A 9,840-nucleotide genomic window follows, 5' to 3' on the forward strand; every position below is an offset into this window, starting at 1 on the left:
TTGGAGCTCCGCCTGGCCCGGGGAAGCGGCAGGGGTCCCGGCCCCAGGCCTGCGCCCCTCTCCGAGGCTGGTCCCGCAGCCGGTCAGAGCAGCTCAGCCTCTGCTGGTCACTTGGCCGGGTCTTCTGGTGGGGCTGGCTTGTGGCTGCTGGGGAAGGCCACGGGAGGCTTGCTTTTCCCGGAAAGAACAGCAAACAAACCTTCCTGGTCTCAGGGTCATGGCAGGGGCTAGCCGGGCCCCAGCCAAGGGTCAGGCATGAGGCGGAGGGGGGAGCTGTCTTCCATCTCCCACCCCCTCCACGTCTGTGAGGGCTGTGAGGAGCGCAGGTGGAGGGGGGAGATTCAGAGTAGGTAAGAAAAACACTGGTACCTGTGTAACCCCCAGTGTGATGGGGAGACAGGTTCTAACTTGAGGGAGCCTCCCGTCTGCGGGAGAAAACACCGTCCCAGACTTTGGGTACCTTTAATCTGATGAGGGAGGTTCAATTCCCGCCCTAAGAGAGCCCCCATTCTGATGGGGGGAAGGTCTCTAATTTGGTGGGGGAGAGCCAGACGCTGCCTGTGGGACCCAGGGAGACACACTCCTGTAATCCCGATGGGGAGACAGCAGACAGGCCCTGGATGGTACGTGGTGCCCTGCTAGGGATGAGCGGGGCGCCCCAGCCTGCCCTCCCCCCCCGAGGCTTGGGAAGACTTGTCAGAAAAGGGACATTGAAGCTGAGCCCTTCCTGATGAGTGGAGTCAACAGGCTGGGGGAGGAGAGTGTTCCTGGCAGAGGACACAGCTCAGCCAAGGCCCCAAGGAGAGAGACAGCAGAGCGCACAGAAGGCCCGGGCAGGCTCCTCTGCCTGGAGCCCGGAGAGAGCAGAAGGTCAGCGGGGCCAGATGGGGAAGGGCTTACAAAGAGACAGGCTAAGGGGTCTGGACTACATTCTGAGAACACTGGGGAGCCCTTGAGGAGTTTTAAGCAGGGGGGTGCCACAGACAGATTTCATCTGAGAAAGCAATCGCTCTGGCTGAAGTTGGGCAGGTGGGGGGTGGCAGGAGAGGCGGGGAGGTGGAAGTCAGTGGCGGCCCGAAGGAAAGGAAGCTGCCGAGATGGTGAGAAGAGGCCACCGGGAAAAGTTCCTCAGAGCCCGTAGAATTGGGACGGGGGATGGAAGGGGCTGATACTGGCCTAGGGTCCCTGGGGGTAGCGGAGCTGAGAGCTTATAGCCATCATACCACAGATTTGCGCCCCCTCCCCCAGCACACTGTGGAGAAACCCTCTCTGCTCTCCTTCAGCCTAACCTCCAACCCTCCTTCTCTAACTCCCCCACAAGGGCAAAACTGCTCATCAGCTTCGCATCTGTAATGTGGCCCTCAGAGGGCTGTGTGAGGCCCTTGCCAACTCCTCCACACTCACTGCCTTGCTCCAGCCACCCTCATCCCCTTCCGTGTTCCCCTACACCAGCCCTCTTACTGATCTTCAAGCTTCACTGCTCCCTTTGGCCACAGGGCCTTTGCACATGCTGTCATTTCTGTTTGGAACACTTGCTCCTTCTTTCCCAAGTGCTTCCTTGGGGAAGCTCTCACCATACTCTAGACCCAAATCAGGTTTCTTGATTCCACATCCAGAGTACATCATGCTCCACTCTTTCTCTTCAGAGCTTTTTGCAATCAGGGTCCATTTGAGTGATTATTTGATTACTGTAAATGCCAGGAATCCAGAGACAGGGTCTGGTTTTGCTCACCTTCTAATCTTTGGCACTGGCCTGGCATAGAGCTGGCACCCAACAAAAATTTGTGGAGTAAATGAGTGAATGTGCTCGAAAACAGCACTGTCCAATAGAAATATTGGATATACCTGATTTTTAATTTTCTAGTAGCCACATTACAAGAGTAAAAAGGAGCAGGTGAGAGGAACTTCATATTTTATTTAGCCCAATATAGCCAAAGGATTATTTCAACATATAATCAATACTTTTAAATTATTAATGGAATACGTTAATTTTTTTTTCCTACTAGGTTTTCAAAATTCAGTGTGTATTTTATAGTTACAGCGCATTTCAGTCTGGACTAGCTCTGTTCCACGTGCTTATAGCTGCGTGTGGCTGGTGGTCCCCACACTGGGCAGCCAACTCTAGGGAGTCATACCTCCCAGACGAGGGACTCATTTGGAGCCCCCAGCAGGCTCAGAGGACCAAGAGAGCCTGCCTTGCTTCTTCCCATGTCATCAGGCCCCTGAGACCTATAGTTCTCCCCTCCCACCCCCACCCCCATCCCCATGGCCTCTCTCTTCTCTGCTCAGGCTGGGAAACCTCCCTTTATCTCTTTCATTCTCTAAGCTAGAGGATGGGACCCTTCATCTTTGCCCGCCCATCAGGGCCCCTTGTCTACCCCTAGTGCTTCCCTCCCCTCTTTCACCCAGTTCAGTGAAGCTGAGATGAGATTGGAAGCCTGTGAAAGCCCTCTTCATCCAGTGAGGAGGGGTGTGGCAGGGCCACTGAGCCTGGAGGCCAGTGCTCCAGGGGGCTGGGCCAGAGCTGGGGTCAGGAGAAGATATTTCCCATGATGCTCCAGGCTGGGGGGGGTCTGCTGACCATAAGCCTGGGGGAGGCAGCTCTTCCAATAATGCAAAGCAGATTCCTCCCCCAGCTTTGTGGCAGCCGATGGGCAGAAGACCAGGGGACAAACTGAGCCCCCAGGCTTCTCGGTGCAGGAGAGCAGAGGCAAAGGGGGCACTTTCGGCCTCCTGCCCCCTCTTTTCTGACTGCCCCCAACACCCTGCCCTCATGCTGGCCTCCCAGCTAGGCCAGGCTCCCTACAGCAATCTGCCTGCTCTGGGCCCTGCCCCAGGCTCCAGAGCCTTCTCCAGCCGCAGCAAAGTCCCCCACTTCTCAGCACATGGCCCTGATGGTCTCTGGGGTAACGCCCTCATGCATACGGGGACCCAGTATTCTTCCCAAGAGAGATGCTGAGAGGGAGGCCCTCTTCATCCCCACGTGCAGGGGATTCCTCCCAGGCCCCACTGAAAGTTAGGGCTCTGCACAGTGGTCCCCATTTCCACACCCCAATTCTACCTGCTCAGTTCCCCAACCACGTCGGAAGATGCCAGGAGCATTTTCCTGGGGCTCTGTCAGGGAAGAAGACTCAGGAACATTCCAGTTCTCACCCTCCATCTCACCAGGGCCCTGCGTCCAACCCTCTTCCCACAGCATCCGGGCACTTCCCAATTCCCGTGTTTCCCTCCTGGCAATCCCCGATCCGGCTGTTTCCAGCAACATTCCCAAAGGGCTCCTGGGAAAGGTAAGACTGGGTCTCCTCCCTGCTCTGAGGCTGTCTTTGGAAAAGTCTGGGAATCCTTCCGTCCCCCTCCCGTATTCGAGTGACTCATTGAATCTGGTGGTCCTTGGGCGGCATCCAGTGGGAGCCCAGCATCCCCCTGAGAAGCCCTCAACGCTCTCCAGCTGGGGTTTTGGGGCTCAGCGTCCACATTCCAGGGGCCCAGCCCTACCCCCGGGGCCTACAGCTTCAATCAGCAGTCCAGATGGTTCTCATTCTACTCCTACGGGCCTTGGGATGCCAGCAGTCAGGGCCGGAGGTGCGGGCCAGGGGCACGGAGCAGCCCCGCTTCCGTTGGTCAACGTTGGAGCCCACGGAGGCCACACGGTCGCGACCTTCTGGAAGATGGTGCCGACAGCCGGGAAGCCAGCCACCTGGGAGCTCCCCTCTCCTCACCCTGCGTACCAGTTCAGATTCTTGCTGCAAGAGGGAGAAAACCCAACTCAGGGTGGTTTAAGGCAATGTACTGTCCATCGGAAGGAAAGGTCCAGGGTAGGGCCGGCTTTAGGCCCAGCGTGATTCAGAGGCTCCGACAACATCCCAGGACCTCATTTCTCCCTCTCCCTTCTCTTGCTTTCATTTCCTTCCCTGGACGATTCCTTTGTGGTGCTAAGATGGTTGCACAGCTTCGGGTCGAAGCCTGGGAGAATGAGAACGCCTCAGTTCTAGAATCCCGCGGAAAGTCTCCGGGCATCCTTGGTTCCGACTGGCCCATCCTCGTGGCGGTGGAATGGTGATCACCGATTGACTAAGGTGGAGGTCACACCCCACCCCCTGAGGCAGGAGTGTCACCTCTCTTAAAGCATGGGGACTGGGGGGGGCAGATTGAGGTACAGTTACCAAAAGGGGGGCCCCCAAAGGACAAATATAGCCCCCATTCTAGCTCAGCATTTGAGTTCCTTCCTCTTCTCCAGGCAACCGGAACGAGACTCCACGCCCAGAGCCAAGCGCCTCTTTCTAGTAAGAATCGCCATGAAACAACAGGGGTGTCGAGGTCAAGTGCAACCAAGTGGCACTGGGGTTCCGAAGGTGGAGAAAGTCCTCATGGCTGCAGGGACCTGAGGAAGAACCTGGAGGGGAGGCTTTGACCTGAGCCTTGATGATGGGCAGGATTTGGGTTGTAGGGGGTGGAAAAAAGGTGGGGAGAGAAAACAGAAAACCAAGGCAAAAGAATGGGGAGCAGGGAGGACTTAACTCTGACCGGCATAAATGATAATGGGAACAAGGTGAAGGTCAGGCCAGAGCTAGCGGGGGCCCCAGTGCCAGCCTGAGGAATTTGGACTGAACGGGCAGCTACTGAGGTTATTTAAGCAGGAAGGAGAGGCAGGAAGCCCAGCTGGGAGGCTGGTGCTTCAGGCAGGAGAACCAGTAGTGGGGAAGAAAAGAGGGGAGCAACTCAGGAAATACTAAGAAGGGAGAATGACCTCGCACTGGCACGGGATCAGATGGGAAACAGCATGGTGGAGCGGAGTCTCTGTGACCCCCCGTCTCCAGCTTTGGCAGCCGAGGGCACGAGGGTGCTGTTCATCGAGTGGGCAGCCCCAGGGGGAGCAGGCTTTCCTGGAAGATCTTGCATTCCCCGTTAAGTGTGAGAAGCCTGGGGGCCATTCAGGGGAGAAAGGCAGGAGGCATTTGGTTATACATGTCAGGAGCAGGCAAATTCCACGGCTGCAGTGGAATGTTTTAATCATCTGCCAGCCACTGGGTGAGGTCCCCGCTGGACAGAGGGAGAGAGAGCCCTGGGACAGGCCCGCTCAGGTGTCCAAGAAGAAGGAGACAGAAATGATCGAGAAGGGCCAGTGAGTGAGTGCCTGGACCTTGCAGCATCAAGGAAGCCTAAGAAAGGAGCAAGTTACCAGGAGGAGGAACAGGTGATTCCCAATGCCAGTGCTATGGGGACACCTGGGTGCAGAGGGAACTGGGATGAGCCACTGGATTGGAGAAGGGGGTGCAGGAGACAGATGGCAGTTGTCGGAGGAGAAGGCGGCAGGGGAGACAGTGGAGCCCCTATAGAACTCTCCTGGAAGCTTTGCTGAGAGGGGAAAGAGGGTTTGCCCGGAGGAGGGACTTCACTGTGGGGAGGAGGAGGAAGGAGGAGATCTCCATGGTCAAGGAGGGCTGACCTTGAGCCGTCCCTCTCCTCTTGGACTCCAAAGCCCCGCTCCATCAGCCCAGCCCCTCTGTGTGATGTTCCACAGCCTCCAGGGGCCAGGCCAGCAAAGGGGAGTGTGCTTTGGTCCTCAGGGCCCTACCCCTCTTGTCACCCCAACCGTCTCGCCCTCTATCCCCCACCCATTCCTTGGTTCCCCCTCACATCCATCTCCCTGCCCCCGGGGCAGGATTACTTGGCAAGAGCCAGTGCCTGTTCTCAAGGAGCTCAAAGTTCAGTTAAAAGGAAGAAGGAAATCGTCTGAAAATCTCACTGGGATCGGATTCTGCCAGGAGAACCACAACCCAGATCCCCTGTCAAAATGCCACCTCTTTGGAGTCTTAACTAAGCAGCCACTGGGCTCTGCGAGCGAGTGCCGCGCGCCAGCCCTTCCAGGGGGATGCCCGGCTGAAAGCCAGCACAGGAGTGGAAAGGCCGCCAGTATGACATTAGATTCATGCAGAAGCCACCTGGCCGGCTCTGGGCACCAAGGCCCGCCCCTTCCTGGGGTCACACATGGGCTGGGCACGTGCCCAGAGAGTGCCACATGCCTGTCAGGCTGAGGCCTGCCTCGCGCCTCTCCAGGGAAGCTGCCAGAAGCCCCGGAGCAAGGCAAACCAGAACAGTGACTCAGGCGAGGGGCAGGCCTGGGGTGGGAGGCTGCCGTCCAGGCCAGATCGGGGCATCCCCTCCCCCTGCCCCCCAGCACCAGGTGCAGGCTAGTCAAGGGACAGAAGAGGGAGCATGGGTGCCAGGGGTGGGGGCTTGGCTCCCCCACCTGGGAGCGCACTGCCCTTAATAGGAGGGAAGTCGGCTTGGCAGACTGGCATAGAGGCTGTCTCAGGCTGACCCACTCTCAGAGTTGGTACCTCAATGCCAGGCAGCCCTCCGTCAACAAAGAATCTCCATCGAAGAAGGGCTGGCGGAAAGGGCTGGTCTGGGGAGGCAGGGAGCCCAGAGCGGGGACTGGAATTCAGACAGAAGGATGGAGGGTGAAAATAAGCTGGCCCCGTTCGAATATTTCCAAAGGCTCATTCCCCTTCCAGAAGCCGCTACCCCCTCCCACGGAGTGGCAGGGACAGCTGGAAGCCACCAGGGGAAGAAGAAAGGAGATCCCGGTTCAGAGCCTGGTGTCTTAACCTTGATACTGCCACCAACACCCCCTCCCCTCGGCTCCCAGCCCCCCCCCCCCCCCAGGCTGCAGGAGGCTGGCGCCACTGGGAGCTTGGCCCAGAGCCACATAGGCCAGCCCTGGTGGAGGGGGCAAATGGGCACGGCCAACCTCTAACCCTGTGCATGGTCCCCTCTGCGCATCGCCACCTGCCCACCTCTCTGCCGGTCACTCAGCCGGCCCAGGAGACTCCTCGGGGCTTTGAGACCTCAATCTGGGATTCAGATAAGTCTGTCCTTTCAAGACATCCCACCCCTCCCGACCCTGGGCTCTGCTGGAAGCCACTGGGCAGCCCCTCACGGACTGTCCCTGGGCCCCTAAAATGAAGGCTCCATGGCCCCGCCAGAACACTCCTCCCAGCCTTGCTGCTGAGCATCTGGGCTCCATCAGCCACGGAAGCAAGTGGAAAGAAAGTGCGTTCTAGAGTCATACAGTCCTGGGTTCAAACCACAGCCTTGCCACGTGCTGGCTCTGGGATCTTGGGGCCCGCGGTACGCATCCTGGCTGGGCCTTTGTTTCTCAGCCGTAAGATGGAAATAGACGGCATCCACCTGGGAGAGTTGCTGCGAAGCTTGAAGTTAACACGTGGGAGGCTCGAGCTGGCACAGTGCTGGGGCGCCGCGGCTAGCTGAGTCATCACCACCCCCCTGGCACCGGAGGTCCCAGAGGAACCCCACCCTGCCCTCCCAGCCTGTCTCCCACTGTGCAGCCTGACAGGTGACTTGTGTTCCCTGAGGACAGGCCACACTCCCCTCGTGAGGCCTTTATTGTGCACCTGCCGCCTGTGGGGCCCTCTCCCCAGCCCTTTCCAGCTCCTCCAGGAAGCCCTCCAGGACCTCCCTCTCCCATTGCCTCCAGGATCTCCTCAGCGCTTTGCATAGAAAGGACCTTACTCCATTTGGGGGTCCTTGCTTGGTATCTTTTATTAGATTTATATCTTTATAGCTTTAAAAAAATCTTTTATTAAATTCTAAGCTGATTCCTCTCTGCAACCCTTCCCATCCTCACTGTGTTCCCCTTCCCCCAGCACCTGGGGGCCCACGAGGTGCCCCAAAGCCCAAAGCCCAGGGATGCCCATTACCTTCCTCTTCCCTGGAGCGAGCCCAGCCCATCTCCCTTCGACCTGCCTGGACCCACTTCCATACGGAGACCTCACACCACCCAGTGAGGACGCTGCCGTTCAAGGGGAACCCGAATGGTACTTGGATAGAGAGAGAAAGAGAGAGCCGAAAGAGAAGCACATTAACACAGGCCAGCCCTGTGATTTAATCCAGCTTGACACGGTTTGGCAAAAGCCATTCACGATCGTCCCTCTGGCTCCAGCCAGGCCGGCAGCTCTCGCCTTCCCCCATTCTTGGCTGACAATGCGGAGAAGGAGAAGCCACCCACAGACACCCGTTTGCAAGACGGACGGAGCCTGGGCCTCCGGGCTGGAGCTGGAGGAAGGCTGTGGGTGGGGGGAAGTAAAGTGGGGGGCAGTTCGCAGTTTGGCTGACACAGCAGTGGAGACTAATGCATCAGACACCTGTCTGCTTTCCGGGCTGCTCTCCCCCACCAAGCCCCCCACACAACCCCTTGTAGACTTTTGCTAAGGTCCCTTCATTTCACCTGAACCGTAAGCTCTGTGGGAACAAGGGACAGGTTCCTGCTGATGAATCCCCCCCACCTCGTGCTGTGCCTGATGAACAGCTATTTGCACAACCACCCCACCGTGCCGAGGAGCAAATTGAGGCTCAAAGAGTATAGTGACTCTCCCAAGGTCACACCGTGGGTGGATGGCAGAGATGGGAACCCATTTGAGACTTTGGCCTTGAAATACCCTGGACCCGTGTCACTGTCCCCTGGGGGCAGGGGTCTCAAGGGCAAGGAATGTAGGCAAACAAACTCCCAAAGCTTAACAAGTTCTGGAGGATTCCAGGGCAGAAGGCAGACTCCTTTGGCCTGCCCCCAACCTCACCTCATGCACCCCAGTTCTCCCAAACTGACCTCCTAGCTTAGAAGGCCCCGAGCAAGGTCACTTGCCACGGACCAGAGGAGGTTCTGTCGGTTTTATACCAACCCCCCACCCCCAGCTTCCCACCTTCCCATGCTGCCCTGGTTCTGTGGGGAGGACCCAGGACCCCTGCAGCCAGTGAGGCCCGTGGAAGGCTGTGCAAGGGTCTGGTCCCAGTCTGTCTCGCACTCTGAACCGTCCCTGTGTCAACAGCAAAGCTCTGATCTCTCCTTTTTCCCTTAGATCTAACCTCAGTGTCTTCGGCTCTTCGGAGCAGATTTTTAAAACGTGTCAAGCAACTGCAAAGAAGCCCCCAGACTGATGGGAAAGGCATGATTCTTGTCTCTGATCAGCTGCCAGTCTGATGGTAGAAACAGGTCCCCCACGGAGGACAGCACGGAGAGGAAGAGTGGTGGGCATTCGCGCAGGGGATGGGGGAGGCAGAGGGAAGGCCATGTGGATGGACTGGTCAGCAGCGAAGAAGGGTTGGGTTGGGGGGGGAGTGTTTTTGGCTGGAGGAAAGGCCTGAGGGAGAAAGGGAGGCTTGCGTGGGTGGGGGATGGAGGCCATCTGCCAGGACCAGCAGAGGGAGCCGAGGTGGGGGGGCGGGCAGGACCCCGGCCCTGGGGGCCCAGATCCTGGACTGGGCTCCCGCTGAGAAACCTAAGCCTGGGGGCCCTCCCCCTTCCCAAGGCTCCGGTGCTAAAAAGCCCACGACATTTACGACTTCAGGAGGGTAAAGAGCCTGAGAAACGAATCGCAGACCATATGGATTTGTTTCCTGGGTTTTAAAAAAATCCCTCTAATTAGGCCGGGAAAAGCCATTGGCCTCTGTCTCGGGGCCCCTGGATTCAATTACGGCCCAGTTTCCCCCACTCGCGCCAGGACCCTCCCCACCTCCTCCACGTGCGGGGTCAGGGCTGGGTGCGCTGAGCAGAGTGGCCAGGGGGAAATGGGGGGACACAAGGTTTATATTCATTTCTGATGATTCCATATAAATTCCCAGCCCAGCACCCCTCAAGTATCCTCACCCCTCCCCTCCTCCCCCCACCCTAGCGCCCTCATCCCCCCCAACCCCCTCATCTGCTAGGCTCTGGGAAGGCCAAGGTCTTGGGACAGGACCTCCTTGGACCCCCTTCCTTTCTGCCAGGAAAAGCTTCTTGACTTCAGAAGAAAGAGGAGCCTTTGAGCAAGTTCAGGGCTG

Source organism: Ursus arctos, unplaced genomic scaffold, assembly GCF_023065955.2.
Source record: "Ursus arctos isolate Adak ecotype North America unplaced genomic scaffold, UrsArc2.0 scaffold_24, whole genome shotgun sequence".
Taxonomy (NCBI): domain Eukaryota; kingdom Metazoa; phylum Chordata; class Mammalia; order Carnivora; family Ursidae; genus Ursus; species Ursus arctos.